At 43.1% G+C, this 20,181-nt stretch overlaps 1 protein-coding gene across 3 annotated transcripts in view; it reads right to left on the bottom strand.

The window, feature by feature from the left end:
- The window catches only part of LOC124621757 (zinc transporter 1), a 262,842-nt gene that overhangs the window by 165,758 nt on the left and 76,903 nt on the right, over window positions 1-20,181 (bottom strand). The gene's annotated exons all lie outside the window — the stretch shown is intronic.

Raw genomic sequence — 20,181 nt, forward strand, 5'->3', positions numbered from 1 at the left:
TAGTATGGCACAAGTTTTTGTATGCCTTCTTCATAGGAGGTGCTGCCTGTGTATTCAACCATGTGGTAACATGTTCTTTCAGCTCGTCATCATCGTTGAAGTGTTGACCACTAAGGACAAATTTTAGGTGTAAGAAGAGATGAAAGTCGCTAGGAGGGGGTTCCGGGTTGTAAGGAGGATTATCAAACTCGTCCCAGTGAAATTCCCATAAGAGTTTTGGCCACATTCGCCGTGTGAGGTCGGGCATTATCGTGAAGAAGAAGAAGAAGAAGAAGAAAAAAACACCTTTTGATAGTAGTCGGCGCTTGTTCTGTCCGTAAACCTCGCAGATTTGCTGATGAAATTCCTTTTATTAACTTTCTTTGCATTTAGAAAACAAATCACAGATCTGATTTCACAGGCGGCGGCATTTTCAATTATGACTGACATTATAAAGAAGCATTACAAAGCACACGTCGGCAGCAGCGATCTGAAAATGGCGTACATGTCTTCTCCTTGAGTAACTGCCGCGCATGCTCGGAACTGTGATCGTAGCGCTGCCGCGGATAGAAATAGAAACGGAACTTACTTTGTGGACGACCCTCGCATTTACATGTAAAGCTGTTGTGCCAGCACCAAGTAACATACATAAAATCATACAAAAAGTGTAACTGAGGCACATGAAGTTACAAGTATAATACGCTGGCATAACGTGGCACATAGTTCTAATACATAAAAAGAATGGGCTAATTTTCATATTTTATAAGAGATGCTATACAATCAAAACAATGTCTAATTTTCAATGCAAGCTGATCTTTCAACAAATCAGGTGGAATATTTACATACTTCAAATTCTTCTATAAGGTTCATTTTGTAGCCCTTGCCGACAATATGCAAAATTTCCATGTCAAGTAAGACTAGAGGAAGAAGGATGTGTTTCTCGATTTTGAGATGTTGATTATATGAATTCTCAATGATTTTGTTGAGCAATTGCTCACGAGATCGCGTCTTAGATGGTCTCGTTGTCTGACCTATGTGACATATGCCACACTGTCTTGTATATACCCCAGTTTCGAAAAATTTATCAGTTGGGCGCTTCTCATTGTGCATAAAGGGCAACCTGGTGACGTTATTGATGGCAAAGGACATACCGATGAAATATTTTTTAAACAAATTAGCTATATGACGAGAAATGTTACCCATGTTTATATTCTTATTGGTTTCATTTTTATAAAGTTGATACCAAGTTATAATTTTAAGTTATCAAGTTCAGTAGCAATAATAGAATGGGTTGCGGGCAGCTCAATACAACCGTCCATCGTAACGAGAAAGAACGCCAGTTTGTGCTTAAAGACGTGACAAGAAGACATCAGTGTTGTCAGTTGTGGTGGATTTCCTGTAAATGTCGAAGCTACCAAACACGTTTTCAGGTCCAGAAACCTAAGTTCACTATGTTGAATTTCTTTTCATTTGTAAATTTAATTTTCGGGTGGAAGCAGTTCGATAAGTCAGTGATTTGACATAATTTACATCCCCCTCTAATACAATGATGGTAACAACAACATATCGTCTGTAGAAAGAAATATACAATAGGATAGGAACTAGCCGAATCCGTTTATACATTAGAACTATGTGCCACGTTCTTTCAAATGTACACTCCTGGAAATTGAAATAAGAACACCGTGAATTCATTGTCCCAGGAAGGGGAAACTTTATTGACACATTCCTGGGGTCAGATACATCACATGATCACACTGACAGAACCACAGGCACATAGACACAGGCAACAGAGCATGCACAATGTCGGCACTAGTACAGTGTATATCCACCTTTCGCAGCAATGCAGGCTGCTATTCTCCCATGGAGACGATCGTAGAGATGCTGGATGTAGTCCTGTGGAACGGCTTGCCATGCCATTTCCACCTGGCGCCTCAGTTGGACCAGCGTTCGTGCTGGACGTGCAGACCGCGTGAGACGACGCTTCATCCAGTCCCAAACATGCTCAATGGGGGACAGATCCGGAGATCTTGCTGGCCAGGGTAGTTGACTTACACCTTCTAGAGCACGTTGGGTGGCACGGGATACATGCGGACGTGCACTGTCCTGTTGGAACAGCAAGTTCCCTTGCCGGTCTAGGAATGGTAGAACGATGGGTTCGATGACGGTTTGGATGTACCGTGCACTATTCAGTGTCCCCTCGACGATCACCAGTGGTGTACGGCCAGTGTAGGAGATCGCTCCCCACACCATGATGCCGGGTTTTGGCCCTGTGTGCCCCGGTCGTATGCAGTCCTGATTGTGGCGCTCACCTGCACGGCGCCAAACACGCATACGACCATCATTGGCACCAAGGCAGAAGCGACTCTCATCGCTGAAGACGACACGTCTCCATTCGTCCCTCCATTCACGCCTGTCGCGACACCACTGGAGGCGGGCTGCACGATGTTGGGGCGTGAGCGGAAGACGGCCTAACGGTGTGGGACCGTAGCCCAGCTTCATGGAGACGGTTGCGAATGGTCCTCGCCGATACCCCAGGAGCAACAGTATCCCTAATTTGCTGGGAAGTGGCGGTGCGGTCCCCTACGGCACTGCGTAGGATCCTACGGTCTTGGCGTGCATCCGTGCGTCGCTGCGGTCCGGTCCCAGGTCGACGGGCACGTGCACCTTCCGCCGACCACTGGCGACAACATCGATGTACTGTGGAGACCTCACGCCCCACGTGTTGAGCAATTCGGCGGTACGTCCACCCGGCCTCCCGCATGCCCACTATACGACCTCGCTCAAAGTCCGTCAACTGCACATACGGTTCACGTCCACGCTGTCGCGGCATGCTACCAGTGTTAAAGACTGCGATGGAGCTCCTTATGCCACGGCAAACTGGCTGACACTGACGGCGGCGGTGCACAAATGCTGCGCAGCTAGCGCCATTCGACGGCCAACACCGCGGTTCCTGGTGTGTCCGCTGTGCCGTGCGTGTGACTCGCAGTGTCCGGAGCAAGTATGGTGGGTCTGACACACCGGTGTCAATGTGTTCTTTTTTCCATTTCCAGGAGTGTATTACACGTATAATTTCCTAATATTTCCTAGTTATTTCTTCCATGCTTTTATATATGTTTCTCGCTGATAGCACAACAGTTTGACATGTACATAGATGTAATTCACAAAGTGTATCTGTCGGTCTATGTTTACAATAATCACATACAATATGTATGCTTCTGGAAATACTCTGATCTTATAAAATGGTTCAAATGGCTCTGAGCACTATGGGACTTAACTTCTGAGGTCATCAGTCCCCTAGAACTTAGAACTACTTAAACCTAACTAACCTAAGGACATCACACACATCCATGCTCGAGGCAGGATTCGAACCTGCGACCGCAGCGGTCGCGCGGTTCCAGACTGAAGCGCCTAGAACCGCTCCGTCACACCGGTCGGCTGTGATCTTATACTTCAGCGAAGAAGATACTGACATCCGTTAAACCACTACTAAGTTAGTTTCTGCAATAAACTTCTTACAGTTCACATAACCTACATCTAAAGACTTGTAACATCCAAAATTTTATAGGCTTCTAAAGGTGACAAATTAATTTGTCGAAACTGGTAATGTGAAGTAAAAATATCTTTGCCACTGACGGCTGAATTTTATTCTGAAATACATAGGAATCTTGTTCAATGCAGCAAGTAATGTGACAGACTGCATTAAAATTCAAAACGCAAATAAGAAAACTTATTATGCTGGGTCAAACAGCTTAATAAATAGAAATATTTCTACGAAAGGCGAGATACGCGTCTGTAACTTACTTCTACAACCAGTTTTAGCATATGCACGTAGATCCCTGGAGTCTGCCGAAAAATAAGGTGAAGTACTAAAGCTTTACACATCGCTGCGTTGTCAGCGACCGTTACAAAGTAAAATTAAAACAATTGCAGCCTTCATTTTCGCAACCGAGGACTGCAATTGTTTTAATTTTAAGGTGAAGTATCCCTAAGTATATCTGAGAAGAAGACACTACATGAAATTTTTGGAGCAGTGAAGGCCTCCGTCTGTGGAGAACAGCGAATCTGAAAAAATTTAAAAAACTGAACTATCTGACCTCTTTAAAGATACTGACACTATAGCAAAAATAAAAGCTGAAAGAAAAATGTGAGTTGTTCGCTTAACGAGATTCATAAATATTCTAGCAGAAGAGACTCTATAACAATCACAACGACTGCCAACGTTCAGAATATGGATAATTTAGAAGTAGACCTAAAATTTTCCAAAATTATCGATTGGCGACACAAGAGACACTAATATAAAGACAGCAAGGTTTGGCAAAACACTGTGTAGTCAGCAGCAAAGAGCTTACACTCCTTTTTTATTACTTTATAACGATAAGGTGGGGTCTAGATAAAAAAACGAAATAAAAACATAAAAATTACGCTAACAATGTGCAAATTGTGAGTTCGCTTTTATGGCCACATTCGAAGAATAAATGACTGCAAATGGATTAAACGCCTCTCAAACATATTTGACTCGAAACCGAAGGCAAGACCACCCAGGACTATTAACGTCAAAAAGATATAGGGTAAATGAGTATACGAACAAATTTTGTAAATTTGTGGTAAGATCTTATGGAACCAAACTGCTTAGGTCATCGGTCCCTAAGCTTACATACTACTTAATCTAACTTAAACTAACTTACGCTATGAACACCACACACACACACACACACACACACACACACACACACACACACACACGCGCGCGCGCGCGCGCACGGACACGCCCGAGGGAGGACTCGAACCTCCGACGGGAGGAGCCAGCCGCACGGACCGTGACCGCGCGGCGTATACGAACAACTTTTGCCAAAAAATGGTAGGGCGAACGCCTTGCAAGATACGGTGAACTGATGAGAAACATATTACTTAACGAAGTAGCAATAGTAGCAATAATAATAATGAGAACAGTAGTCAGAATGATTGCACGCATATCGTGGTCCTTAGACGGCCGGGTAACGAAACAAACAGAACATTATAGTAACAAATAAAATAAGATCTCTATACACACACACACACACACACACACACACACACACACACACACACTCACTGAGAGTAACCTATCACTTAGGAAAAAGTGATGTGCTATTCCCTCTATCTTTCTAACCGACGAAGGACAGTCGTGATCTTGACCAAGCACCTGAACTTGATCTTTCAGTAAATGCTTGTGTTTGGGCAGCATACTGCGCGGGAAATTCTCTGTTGTTTTGCGCATGTCATGAGAGCCAAAGAAGACGCAGCGTATCTGCAAGGCAGGGGCTATGAGCACCTGGGTGCCTGCGCTTGGAGGCACCTACTGCGGGCTTTCAAACAACTACGCACCCTCCGAGTCGTAAGTATTGAAATATTAAAAGTTGTGGCTGGTTTTGTTGTCTAGGGGCTGGGATACGTAGTTGCCGCATTACCGGCCAAATATTGCTGAGTCTACAGTATATTGTAAGAATAGACACATAAATCGAATGGTCGAAGGTTTCTATCACTCAGCAATGAAAGAAACATATAAATCTATAAATGAAAGATTGCAATTAAATAAAATCTGCAGGTAGTATCTTAACGACTTTAAATGGTGAGTACGATAGTAGAAGTACTTTTGAGAATGTGGTATATTTCTGCAAAACAGTTATTGGTGTCGATAGACCAGCAATTAAATAAAACATAAGTTGAATAACGGTGAAACAATAGATTCCTACTTCACGTAATTTGTTATGAACAACAACACAGCTCGCGAGATATTCACTTCTAAACGCACACTACGTCTTCACTGCAGAAGCCACGGATATCACACAAGAGCACAGGTCGGCACTCCGAAATACCTCTATTCTCCGCGACCACGCGCAAACTGTTCCACTGTCCAAGTCTTTCCGCCGACTGTGCGTCCGTCGCGCTGTACTGTCCGCGTCCAGCACTCACTTCCGTGTTCTGTCCAGAACTGCCGCGCTGCTCATAACAACTTCGTGTCCTCCCCCGGAGATGATCGCTGTGATTGGTACACACCTCAGAGCCAATATCAGTTAAATTAAATTACTATCAAATCCACCTTCATTAATAGTATTTCACCATCAAATCCGTTATAAACAAGCCAACGCCCACTCACAAACATAATGAAACATACGAAATACTGGAGTTACATTTAAATACTTGAAATTAAATAAATATTCCTATGGCTGGACCATAAACACGCTCAAACACACATTAAATACATAACAATTAAACAAACATTTATCAAAAAAAAGGAAGCAAAAGGTTGGGCAGGAGCCTAATGTGTCTGTACTTTCGAAAACACAGTAAATGTTTAACCAATTTCTTCATGAATAGTATATATTGGATATAAACGAAGACATAGATGAATAAATATATTTATAAGCATGCTGCTACCGTTTTTTCGCGTAACTGTGGAGTACTTATGGCCTGACGCGATCGATAGTAATCGGCCACTTTGACCTGCAATAACTCATGCTCTAATCAAGTTACATGCCTGTAATTCATACCAATATAGGTTTACACTAATGGCTTTCTAAAGTCACGTAGATCGACGAAATCGGATGAATCGTTTAGATTTTGGAAATTCGTTGCTGGGTGTTACTTGCATAATTTATCGTCAAATACTAAACTTTAAACTAATAAAGATATTGAAAATATTGAAAATCTGATTACACCATGAGAATCGTCGTGCAAGTAATAGTAATGACCATGTTTCATTCTGAGGTATCACGATTCATTTGGCTACTGTTAATTTCTCTGTGAAATGTCTGCCATTAGTGTTTCACAAAGTCCGCCATCTCTGGCACTCCCGGCGTGTCTCCCTCATCAGCATAGCGTCACCGTGGAATTCCCAGCCACGCGGCTGGAGCCCTCTTGCTCCGGCCAGCTTCTGGCACCACGTGGTCGGCCTGCCAAGCAGCCCGCGCCCGCCAAGCGGCCACTGGAGTATTTTCAGGGCGCGACGACTCGACCGTTACCTCACACTACTCATCGGGGCAGTTATTCCATGAAAACTGCCGTGCTACCTCGGAAATTCCCTGTAGACCACGGAACCCCGCAGGACACGCCAATTATCATGACGTGATTTGTCAAAGGGAACCTAGAGAGGACGCACAGAGTGCAAAAAACGAATCTCTATTGTGAACTTTGTTAAAGTAGTACGCTGTAGTAACATATAATTGAATGTATACTGTATAACGCAGGTGAAATACCTGCGCAGTAAAGAAGCAGCTCGCGAATTTCTTTTGTCTTAGCTGATGTTTGAGATTTGCGGGTGGTACTGACTTTGCATCTCCGAGAGGGAAGTCTGGCGCCGCAAGATACTGCAGTGCGATCAGACGGGTAACATATTGGCAAGTACCGGCGACCACAAACGTCTTGAAGTATTCCATCTTCATACAACGCCTCAACAACAACAACAACAGGCACGTTACATTCGAAAATCAAACAAACAAACACACACACACACACACACACACACACACACACACACACACACACACACAGCGAGAGAGAGAGAGAGAGGTATACAGGGTGGTCCATTGATAGTGACCGGGCCAAATATCTCACGAAATAAGCATCAAACGAAAAAACTATGAAGAACGGAACTCGTCTAGCTTGAAGAGGGACACCAGATGGCGCTATGGTTGGCCCACTAGATGGCGCTGCCATAGGTCAAACGGATATCAACTGCGTTTTTTAAAGTAGGAATCCCCATTTTTAGTACATATTCGTGTAGTACGTAAAGAAATATGAATGTTTTAGTTGGACCACTTTTTTCGCTTAGTGAGAAATGGCGCTGTAACAGTCACAAACGTATAAGTACGTGGTATCACGTAACATTCCGCCAGTGCGGACGGTATTTGCTTCGTGATACATTACCCGTGTTAAAATGAACCGTTTACCAATTGCGGAAAAGGTCGATACCGTGTTCATGTATGGCTATTGCGATCAAAATGCCCAACGGGCACCGACCGGTGTGGCCGAGCGGTTCTAGGCGCTACAGTCTGGAACCGCGCGACCGCTACGGTCGCAGGTTGGAATCCTGCCTTGGACATGGATGTGTGTGACGTCCTTAGGTTAGTTAGGTTTAAGTAGTTCTAAGTTCTAGGTGACTGATGACCTCAGCAGTTAAGTCTCATAGTGCTCAGAGCCATTTGAACCCAACGGGAGTGTGCTATTTATGCTGCTCGGTATCCTGGACGACATCATCCAAGTGACCGGACCGTTCGCCGGATAGTTACGTTATTTAAGGAAACAGGGAGCGTTCAGCCACATGTGAAACGTCAACCACGACCTGCAACAAATGATGATGCCCAAGTAGGTGTTTTAGCTGTTGTCGCGGCTAATTCGCACATCAGTGACAGACAAATTGCGCGAGAATCAGGAATCTCTAAAACGTCGGTGTTCAGAATGCTACATCAACATCGACTGCACCCGTACCATATTTCTATGCACTAGGAATTGCATGCTGACGACTTTGAACGTCATGTACAGTTCTGCCACAAGGCACAAGAGAAATTACGGGACGATGACAGATTTTTTGCACGTGTTCTATTTAGCGACGAAGCGTCATTCACCAACAGCGGTAACGTAAACCGGCATATTATGCACTATTGGGCAACGGGAAATCCACGATGGCTGCGACAAGTGGAACATCAGCGACATTGGCGGGTTAATGTATGGTGCGGCATTATGGGAGGAAGGATAATTGGCCCCCATTTTATCGATGGCAATCTAAATGGTGCAATGTATGCTGATTTCCTACGTAATGTTCTACCGATGTTACTACAAGATGTTTCACTGCATGACAGAATGGCGATGTACTTCCAACATGATGGATGTCCGGCACATAGTTCGCATGCGGTTGAAGCGGTATTGAATAGCAAATGTCATGACAGGTGGATTGGTCGTCGAAGCACCATACCATGGCCCGCACGTTCACCGGATCTGACGTCCCCGGATTTCTTTCTGTGGGGAAAGTTGAAGTATATTGGCTATCGTGATCCACCGACAACGCCTGACATCATGCGTCAGCGCATTGTCAATGCATGTGCGAACATTACGGAAGGCGAACTATTCGCTGTTGAGAGGAATGTTGTTACACATATTGTCAAATGCATTGAGGTTGACGGACATCATTTTGAGCATTTATTGCATTAATGTGGTATTTACAGCTAATCACCCTGTAACAGCATGCGTTCTCAGAAATGATAAATTCACAAAGGTACATGTATCACATTGGAACAATCGAAATAAAATGTTCAAACGTACCTACGTTCTGTATTTTAATTTAAAAAACCTACCTGTTACCAACTGTTCGTCTAAAATTGTGAGCCATATGTTTGTGACTTATTACAGCGCCATCTATCACAAAGCGAAAAAAGTGGTCCAACTAAAACATTCATATTTCTTTACGTACTACGCGAATATGTAAGAAAAAAGGGGTTGCTACTAAAAAAAAGGCAGTTGATATCCGTTTGACCTATGGCAGCGCCATCTAGCGGACCAACCATAGCGCCATCTGGTTTAGCGCCATCTGGTTTCCCCCTTCAAGCTAGACAAGTTTCCTTCTTTGTAGTTTTTTCGTTTGACGCTTATTTCGTGAGATATTTGGCCCGGTCACGATCAATGAACCACCCTGTATAAAATTTAAAAATTGTCATGTCGTAAGATTTGACGATTTACATAGAATAACGAAACAGCTAAACTATTTCATGCGGTAACTGACAGAAAAAGAGACGCGCTAGTCCCATGGGAACCCATCAGAAATTCTGCCTGGAAACTTAAAGACACAAGGTGAGACATAAATAGCGGCTATAAATATGCATCACATTCGTTGAGTCTGTCGTAGCGTGTGTCCTGGAGCGTCTACGCGGATCCCCAACAAATTTCATAATTAGCGTTTTGAGTACCTGTCGCGCGTCGGTTTGCCAGATGAAATTGACGAAATTATCGAACACTGACTGACGAAAGAATTTGCCGAGCTCAGGTGACACTATCAGACTGCTAGCAACATTAAAAGTTATATTCACTATTGCTCGTTACAGTTTTCAACTAATTTTTGTTACATTTCATTTTTTGGAAAAGTCATTGCATGTTGCAAACTTAAAACTACAACGAATACATAATTTTGCTTTTACCAACACGACACTCAATTTGTTTCTAGTGTCAGACCATAAATGATTCACATGACTGAAGACTCTTTCCACGAATGAATGAACCGGCGTTATCCTTTCGGTAATTCTGCAGATCAATAGGTAAGTGATATAACGGGAATTCTAAAAAATACCAAAGCACTCATACGTCGGTACCGAACATGGAACTAAAATACCGAACATTTCAGTAAAAAAGCGAAAACATGGCGTCCAGGCAAGTAACAATGTAAAATTTTTCTTACCAGATTGCAGTCACTGAGGAAAGCAACGAATGCTTATTTTGTCTCGTTGTCACCGAGGTCGCTGGACACGAAGCACTACCGCAACTGTAGCATGATGATAAGGTTTATCTCCACCTTTAGTCCTATCTGAACTAGTTGGTATTTGACTACTCCCGCCTGGCACTATCGACTCCCACTGTGTTGTCATTTCCCCCACTGTGTTGTCATTTCCGCTACGCTAAGGCTTGTGCGCGCCAATTCTGTATGAAAAGCTTCACATCGCGAAAACTTCGCTTATTTCATGAAAAATACAGGGTGTCCATAAAGTCCCTTTACAGCTTCAAAATTTTATTACAAGGGCAGTTGTTGAAATATTTTAACAAAATTTCTTTTATTGTAATCACTGCTTATTAAAGTTTTTATATATACTGAAATGTTGTGTTTCAGATACTCTGTTGATGGAAGGAGCTCAACCTCCATAAAATGACAACTCCTCAAGAGAAGGCACAATGTGTGTTCTGGTTTATTGAGATAAAATCGGATGATCAGACTCAACGAAACTTCAGAACGAAGTATGGAAGAGATCCACCATCACGCCCTTCAATCCGTGCATGTACAAAAGATTTACGGAGACAGTGTTGGATAAAGGGAGGAGTGGGCGACCAAGAACATCCGAGGAAAACGTCGATCGCGTTTTAAACGTCTTCACTCGTTCACCTACGAAGTCCATCCGCACTGCCGCCAGACAGTAGACAAGCATGTCAACTTGACCTAACGTGTTATTAAAAACAGGCGAAAAGAAGCAAGGCTGGAACGGGAAACAGTTTGGAAATGAAGGCCAATGGCGCCGTTAGCAGCTGAACAGCACTGAAGCAGGAAGTTGTCGTAAGACATACGGCATTCAGACTGTCAACAATAGCCATTGTGCAGCGGAAAGGGCAAGAACACTACCGATTCTGAGTGGCCTCGTTGACAGTTCCCAACTGGCCGGTGACCTCGTGGCGTTCAGCTGGATTACATAGAAGAACAGCGCCACGTAATCTCACTTCCGTAGAACAATAATGGTGTAAAAAGGTGCCTCAGCCTAGAGCAGTCCGCGCAACTGGTCGTAACAGATAAAGAACAGAATACGATCACTTGCAGCCAGTCGTCCAAGGTACTGCTGCAACCACACCACGATGACCCTGAGCCTTTACGGTTTTAGGTGACTAAACCGCCGTTTTCTTTTAAAAGCGGTATTTTTACGACATCGTCACCCGAAGCCGGAAGAGCAGCAAAATCACGCGCTTCTTTCAAATACTCAGAGTGCGTTCTTGCTTGCTAATTGACAATGGACGTCCTCAGCCTTCTGCAATATTAACATACAGTCCCTAGATTTTTACTCTAAAAACAAAAACAACAAAAACACTATTTTACCTTCCTTTGGACAAAACCTTTCAGTACTTAGTGGAACTATTGTCCTTCGACTACGGAAAAAAGAAGTTATCGTTACAAACAGTTAAAGAACAAAGATTTATGAATATACAGAACACCACAAGCGGGTATAATTAATGATAAATAAAATTAAATATGTGAAAGTTTATGCGTTATTAAGAAACAGGCTCGACACACAGTTAGAACGTGTTGGGGATTGTTTCGATTCACATCCGAGATTTAATATGCCATGTTGGAAACAGCTTTCACTCTCCTGAACTTGCTGCCGCAAATATGTGAAAGGACGTCGCTGAATGCACAAAACTAAGCGCGGCCCCATGGCGTCTCACGCAAGCTCTGTGGGGAACAGGCACGGTGGTCGTCCTGGCGAAGGCAATGTACACCTTCTAGACTACCCGCTGGGTAACGCGACAACACATCACATGTTGACTCGCAAGTCAGTGCACTCAGCTGGAAGTGACGTACAATTAATTTAAAAACAAAGTGTTCAATTACACTGAAATAGCCAGAAGACTGGAACTGCAGCGAACTAAAATTGGGTACTCAATTCTTTATGGGATTGTTCCTCATTATGAAGATGGGCTGAGGAAATCCATTACTTCTTGTACCCATTTTGTTATAGGATTTGATGAGTTACTCAATAAAGTTTGTCCAGAAACTCAAATGGTTACAAATATCACATAGTGGAGCAACGGTAAAAAAACGAAGTTTGCACACGATACAACCTTTTTTATATCCATCCTTGTGAATGGAGGTCTGGAGGACTTCGGTCGTTCACTTTTGTAAGAAAATTAAACACCTCCAACCGTCCTCATGATGTCATTTACTGTATGACAACCAGTTTCGGTGCTTCAGTGCGTATCTTCATCTTAAGAGATGATGATGAGGGGGTTAACGCCATCCGCATACGCGATGGATCAGTGACTCCCTCAGGATCAGCCAGCATCTGAAGATGGTGCACTGAAGCATCGAAACTGGCAGCCATACAGTAAATGACATCATAAGGACGGCTGGAGGTGTTTCATTTTATTACTTAACTTTTCGTGTAGCAAATGAAAGATTTGGCGTCAAAAAAAGATTCAAGCTATTGATGAGCAATGTAAAAATCTTGAATAATTTGATCTACCAAACATAAGAATTTCATACTATAAGTCTTTAGCTTATTTTTGTATTACTCATTTTAAATTATATACATTTTATAAGATTTTTAAATTAATAACAACTATGACAATGCAGTAAAATGAATGAAATAAAAAACTGGCTATTTAAATGAACATATTTACAGAGTCTTCTTCATTTTTGTGAGTTATATACCAGATTTAATTGTTTTATAATACGAACACAATTTCAAAATCACAGCCAAGTATTACAAACTTTATTGGAGAACCGGGAAATATCAGGGAATTTTAGAATCATTTCTTTGTGGCCACAGAGACATGCTCGAATATTGTTATAGGGAAAGATTGCGTCTGTTTGAGGAAGGAAAACAACAGAACATGTTGGATTATCGGGATAGGGCCTGCTTTGTTTCATCAACGAACATAAGTTTCTTGAAAAACTTAATTATTTCCTTCGAGACATGTAGAAATGTACAATTTTTATACATACTTCGTCAGTACTGCAGAACTTCACACGATTAGAAGCCACGGTTGCTATGTGAAGTCATGTAACACACACATGGACCTTTCCACTTGAAAGTGTCTATACAACTCGAACAAGCCAATAGTTTTATTGAACAAGGCTTTTCTAGGCAAACATACGGTTTCGGCGGAATTAATGTGATCTTTCAAGAAACTGCAAATGACTGTGGAACCAAACCTAAACAAAAATTTAAAAAATGCAACTGTACAGCCACTGCACGCGGCGACTCTCCATGCTGTGACGTCTGCAGGCGGTCTCAGTGTTGTCTCAAAGACTCCAGTGGCAGCCGTCGATGCAACTGCAGGATTTGCTCTGGAGACTGAATACAAGTTTCCGCCAGTCATTCGGACAAGTACGCCTCTAGCTAACAATATCATAAGCAGACTGCGCGGTGACCAGGAAGAGACCTAGACAGAAGCGCCTTTTCCAGCTAATGGTTCTGGATAGCCTTAGGTGACACTCTTGAGTGCTGCTTTACCGTGTCGGTTACTCGTGTGATACGGTGGTCCAGGTGTGAACGAGGACGACAAGCATGTCTGATCAATACAGCAGACTTGTATTATGGCTTGCTGAAACCCCCGCAAATTGCACGACTTATGCTCGGAGACGCCGTTCCGAAGTATCATCAATTTTTACAAACCCGTTACTATAGACATCCAGTAAGTCAAAAATATCTGCACTCACGCGGTCTAGGGTGAACTATGGCCAGACAGTACGACTATCAAGTCAAATCACCATTCCTTTAACTGATCTTAAATTCTGCGATCATTTATCTATTATTTTAGCGGTCATGCAACAACAGCAAGACGTGTGTGTGTGCGACGATGCTCCTAAATTGCACACATAATTTTTAAGCAATACCCATTCCGTACAGTTCTCTGCTTAAGTCCAGCGGAAATCCCACGAACCGCCGCTTCTCATAGAGACACTCTGCTTGTATGCGTAAGTGAATAACTCATCTACACTACTGGCCATTAAAATTGTTACACCACGAAGATGACGTGCCACAGACGCGAAATTTAACCGACAGGAAGAAGATGCTGTCGAGATGACAGGCATCTTATCCGCATGGCTGTAACGGACCGTGCAGCCACGACTCGATCCCTGAGTCAACAGATGGGGACGTTTGCAAGACAACAACTATCTGCATGAATTGTTCGACGACGTTTGCAGCAGCATAGACTATCAGCTCGGAGACAATGGCTGCGGTCACCCTTGACGCTGCATCACAGACAGGAGCGCCTGCGATGGTGTACTCGACGACGAACCTGGGTGCACGAATGGCGAAACATTTTTTCGGATGAATCCAGGTTCTGTTTACAGCATTATGATGGTCGCATCCATGTTTGGCGACATCGCGGTGAACGCACATTGGAAGCGTGTATTCGTCATCGCCATACTGGCGTATCACCCGGCGTGATGGTGTGGCGTGCCATTGGTTATACGTCTCGGTCACCTCTTGTTCGCATTGACGACACTTTCAACAGTGGACGTTACATGGATGTATACGACCCTTCATTCGATCCCTGCGAAGCCCTACATTTCAGCAGAATAATGCACGACCGCATGTTGCAGGTCTGTACTGGCCTTTCTGGATACAGAAAATGTTCGACTGCTGCCCTGGCCAGCACATTCTCCAGATCTCTCACCAATTGAAAACGTCTGGTCAATGGTGGCAGAGCAACTGGCTCGTCACCATACGCCAGTCACTACTCTTGATGAACTGTGATATCGTGTTGAAGCTGCATGGGCAGCTGTACCTGTACACGCCACCCAAGCTCTGTTGGACTCAATGCCCAGGTGTATCAAGGCCGTTATTACGGCCAGAGGTGGTTGTTCTGGGTACTGATTTCTCAGGATCCATGCACCCAATGTGCGTGAAAATGTAATCACATGTAAGTTCCAGTATAATATATTTGTCCAATGGATTCCCGTTTGTCATCTGCATTTCTTCTTGGTGTAGCAATTTTAATGGCCAGTAGTGTAGTACCTATGCAGACAGTCACGTGCTATAAACAAAAGTTCTTGGATTCATTCGGCACAGCCGAAGTCGGCTACATAAACATGCCAACTAGTGCACACTATTTACAAGGAATTGCAGCTAAGACAGACGATCTATTGAACAAGCGTTTCACGCTCTTCTAAGAGAATTCTTTTTGCCGCAGAGCTACGCGTGAATGTATCGAGTGAATGCTGCAATTTGATTAACGCGCGGGATAACGGTCACTCTGGGCTGCGTGCGTACGCGATTACGGACAAACGACGGAGAAAAAGCTAAACGCCACGAGAATCACTCGAAACTTCATCGCATAGAGTTGTTTCTATGTACGACAGCACTACTAACAAACATTCGACGTACGCTATCTCATGCCTGTGGCATACGATCTAGCCTCCAAAACTGAAACTGCCTAAACTGTATGTTTGTAAGCAAACTGAGAAGACTAAGCTAAAATAAAATACTAATTGCAGAACAGAGAAGGTGTAAGCTTTGGTTACATGCAGCATTGGCGTAGAAGAAAAATACACCTGCAGTGCCATTAAGATTGTATGCTATGTAGAAATAGCTGTATCAAATGCGCCACATACGAAACGGGAATGCTTACATTACTGATGAACTACTTCTCGTGGCATACTAGTCTGCGACTCTTTTTCGACCTTACTCTGTGTCCTTACACGTTGCTGTGAACTTCGTATGACTGTTGCTTATAGTACACCTCAAAAACAGTCTTCAAATGTGGAGCAGCACCATACTTTCTACACTGCCATCCAGTTTCAAACTACTTCCTACTCTTGAATAGCAGAAAACACATCTTTTTCTGATTTTTTTTCTTCTCAGTTGGGAGCATGTCCATCGGGAAATAACCCCGTTTTTGCCTCAATCTCAGAGGGACTGTTGTCCCTGAACAAAGTACTCAGCTGTGCACACTCCAGCAGTTACCGTGCAACGTTGGTCCTGAAGTGGATGTAGCTAGTTTTTTCCTTTCCACTGATCTTGTGATACACCATGAAGGAACTGAAAATATACATACGAAGACAAAAAATATCTTTCTATACCCGTTCGCTTGAATGTGTACGCCACTCATTACCTTTTGATATGCAACTCGTCTTTACTCGACAGAAACCAGACGTCTTGAGACATTTTTTCAGTTTTGTTCGACAGTGCCTGTAACATTTGCCAGTCTGTCAGTCAGTCTTCTAAATAAGCCAGGTGAAAAGCTCACTCATCATTATCGTCACTTTTATCACTATTTCCAGAACTACACTGAAGCGCCAAAGAAAATGGTATAGGCATGCGTATTCAAATACAGCGATATGTAATCAGGAAGAGTACGGCGTTGCGGTACGGCTATACAGGGTGCCCATAAAGTATCCATTTTTGAGAAAACGTACGTGTGGATTATTTCTGTTACAGGTACCGTGAAGACACATCAGAATGTTTACACTTTATCGTCCGCACGCCTCGTACAAATTATTCGCTTGGCGCCGGCAGCGCTAATTCGGATTACTTGGCTTGTCACCGACCGTTCTTGACGTTATTGTTAAGTTTTAATAATCTCATCGTTAGTTCTCATAAGTTCTCAACCCTGTTCCATTACTTCCACGAAATTTCGAAGATATACATACATAAATAAATACAAAATTTGTTTGTTTCATATATTTGTTTATTTGCATTGTCTTTGGTACATAGTATTTCTCTTTCGTATGATATGCAGCAAAACAGTCTCCAAGATGTAACGCAACTCCACAGGACTTGCACATTAAGTTTGTTCATCTTTTTTTGTTTTGGAACATACATGGCAGTTTCTTCGTTTTCGTTTACTCGTTTCGGAAATAAGTATTAGTTGGCGTTGCTTTATGTAACCGGAAAGTCTGTCAACCGCATCATGATGAGACGTACACGATGTAGTGGCAACCTCCAACTTTTGCTCGGAAGCAGGTACACAGTCTTTTATCCACGAATCAGACACTTTCAATAAAAAATTGTGAAATCGGAGACACTTGTGTTCTGCATTGAAATATTGACATCCACGGAATGCATTAAACAATGCGCAATTAAAGAGGTACATGCAAACCTTTTTTGACCATTTTATAGTTTTTCTGTATATAGGGTAATAACTAAAATATTGGTCTGCCCGATCCACTCCTTTCATGTATTTGTTGTAGTCTAATACACTTTCAGGTTATTTTATTGTTTAAGTGGTTTCTCTAAATTTTCTTTGAATGTCAGTCAAAGTGACATTATGTACTGTAGAGATCATTCGCATCGTTTTAGTTTTCGAAGCTCTCCATACCTGTGCGAGTACTTCACCTTTCCGTTGATGACAAGCTTCAAACAAATTGAGTTTTGCGTGTTTTAATTTTTCCGGAAATACTCTATTTTCCCGTATCGTTCCACAAACTGGACTTTTATTTTCAAGTAACTTCTCTGCAAGTTCTACACGGTTATAATAATTATCCATGTAGAGGTGATGCCACTTTCCATAAGAAGCTGTCAATAGTTCCATCACTGTTTTTGCTAAAGGCTGTCCAGCGCCGGAATATATCTTGAATGAGGAACTGTATCCCGTACTCGACTCACACAGCATCCGAATGAGTATGCCATATTTCGTAATTTCCGACGGATTGTGAACTTTAAAATTTAACTGTCCACGTCACGGCATCATTCCTTCTTCATCAATTGAAATGTTTTCACTTAGATTAAAAGTTCCTTTAAACTTTTTGGAAAAATAATCAATTACGAATTGCACTTTGAAAAGCCGGTCGGCATTATCCGGTTTATTGTTGTTGTCGGAAAAATGATATTTGTCTGAATCTGTTGCGGGACACCGCTTTGCGAAATATCGGTGCGTCTATCAACGGATTCGTTGACCAATAATCATCGATCCTTGCGTTTTTTATAGGGCCCATAACGATAACAAGCCCAAACCATTTGCTAAGTTCGGGTCTCGTAACGTCGACAAATTTGGCATTTTTTAATCCAGTTTCCTTCTATTGCAATTTTGACTGTAGTACTTGTTAGTTTCGTTGCTAATATATACAAATAGATCCTTCCCAATACATGATTCTACGGTATCCTCGACGCTCTGTGTATTTTCGGGAAATATGCCTGGACCCGGAGGTCCTTCAAATTTATTACTGGTCCTCGGTAAAACAAAGTCTGACCACTGTGCACTATTGTCTTCGCCTGATTCATTCGAATCAGTTGGCAACCGCAGCGTTCGCCGAATTCTTCTTGGACGTATTTCATCATCTTCCGAAGATTCTGCTTCACTTTCATTTTCTTTGATATCCAATGTCTTCTTCCCAATCGGCCAAGTCGTCCGTGCATTCATCGTAAATAATCGTATCGTCTCTTTCGTCTGCCATGATGAAAAGGCGCAACTACTTATAAAAACAAAAAAAACTTGTTGACGTGCGTAACTTATTGTTACCTAGACAAACACCGTCAGAATGCAAAAGATACTAATGTGCCGCCGCCGGCCACTGCGCGATATTATGCTCCAGACACCACGTCGCCGGCCGTTCACCGCTATTTCGCGCACGACAGCACCGTGGTGTCGCCGGACGGCAGAGTGTTAAAAATTGCCGAAAGAATTACAATTCCGGAACATCGTTTACGTGGCGAAACCAATGCTGAGGTTCAGGGGCTGTTTGAGAGAAAGTATCGGAAGGATGTCCCTACAAGATTTGCCATTCCGAAGCTCGTCAACAAATCCCGGCGTACAGGATCTGTAGCTGATAAGAGACGCGCTGGGCGACCACCGGTCAGCCCACAATCTGTACAACGTTTGAGGGAAGCTATCGAAATAAGTCCAACGGCATCCACCCGCCGGCTGAGTCTTGAACCATCCATGCCGAAATCCACATTGTGGAAAGTGCTTCACTACACCCTTTAAAAAAAGGGTCTATGCTACCAGGGTGCCACCAGCGAGGATGAAGACCATGCGGCACAAGCAAGCATGTGTCATGAACTGTTAGAGGCTGTAGCCGAGAAGGACCTGCTGGATCATGTTATGTTCAGCGACGAGACGAAATTTCATGTCTGCGGCGTCGTCAACAAACACAATTTCCGGATCTGGGCAGAGGAGCAACACCATGAATTCACTGAGTGGCAAAGGGATTCTTCCAAAGTTAATGTGTGGTTTCGTCTCATGAAAGGTAGGATCTATGGGCCGTTTATGTTTGCTGAAAAGACAATTACCGGAGCAACCTACCTAGACATGCTGCAGTTTTTCTTCGAGCCACAGTTGCAACAGGACGGTATCCTCGCCTCTGTCATGTATCAACAAGATGGGGCACCATCCCACTTTGCAAACATTGTCCGGGACTACCTGAACGAGACCTTTCCTAACAGGTGGATAGGAAGAGCTGAAGGTCGCACGTGGGCTGCTCGCTCCCCCGATCTCACTCCCCTGTACTTTTTTTGCGCTTGGTTTCATCAAGAGCCGAGTTGATGCTACCAGGGTGCCACATTTGAATGAACTGAAACGGTGAATACAAGAGGCTTACTTGCTAATAACCCCTCAAATGTTACAGCGCGTGTTGCACGCAACGACAAGGCGATGAGAAAAGTGCGTTGCCAATGAAGGTGAACATATTTAACAGTATTAGCTACGCTCTCTAAATATGTTTATTTTGTTGTAGCAAATCTGGAAAATGAAAATGGATACTTTCTTTATGGGTACCCAGTATAATACAAGTTTCTGGCGGAGTTGTTAGATCTG

This window comes from Schistocerca americana, chromosome 7, assembly GCF_021461395.2.
Source record: "Schistocerca americana isolate TAMUIC-IGC-003095 chromosome 7, iqSchAmer2.1, whole genome shotgun sequence".
NCBI lineage: Eukaryota > Metazoa > Arthropoda > Insecta > Orthoptera > Acrididae > Schistocerca > Schistocerca americana.